Below are 434 nucleotides of genomic sequence, written 5' to 3'. Positions count from 1 at the left end.
ATCTCCATGTCTCCTTTCCCATCCCTCCTCCCCCTTTTTCTCATCATTCTTGAGGCCCAGGAAGGGTGAACACCGAAGAAGCTGAGAAGTAGGGTGAGGGTGGTAGGGTGTAAGGGAGAGAGGGTTGGGGAGGGGGGGGGAGGCGATGCAGGACGAGCGTATGGGTGAGAGTGGGTAGGGGAGGGGAGGGGGGTGCGGTGAGGGTGCGAGTGAGGGGAAAGAGAGAAGTGTTGGTAGGGAGAGAGGGATGAGGGATGGCGGTGGAAGCGAGGGTATGTGTTGTGGGGGAAGGGTGAGGGAGGGGGGGTAGAGCGAGGGTGCGGGTAAGGGGAGGGGGTGTGAGGGGGGGGTGCAGGGTGAGGGGAATGCAAGGTCAGAGAAGACGTAGTTGCGTTTAGCGTTACTTTGGGGGGGGGGGGCAGTAGTGAAGAGGA

At 61.1% G+C, this 434-nt stretch overlaps 1 protein-coding gene across 1 annotated transcript in view; it reads left to right on the top strand.

Annotated features, from left to right (window-relative positions):
- Window positions 1–434, top strand: part of LOC119587628 (cuticle collagen 40-like) — a 1,902-nt gene that overhangs the window by 1,177 nt on the left and 291 nt on the right. The gene's annotated exons all lie outside the window — the stretch shown is intronic.

The sequence above is a fragment of the Penaeus monodon genome, chromosome 22 (genome assembly GCF_015228065.2).
Source record: "Penaeus monodon isolate SGIC_2016 chromosome 22, NSTDA_Pmon_1, whole genome shotgun sequence".
In the NCBI taxonomy this organism is placed as follows: domain Eukaryota; kingdom Metazoa; phylum Arthropoda; class Malacostraca; order Decapoda; family Penaeidae; genus Penaeus; species Penaeus monodon.
This window is presented reverse-complemented; position numbering and strand designations above follow the sequence as displayed.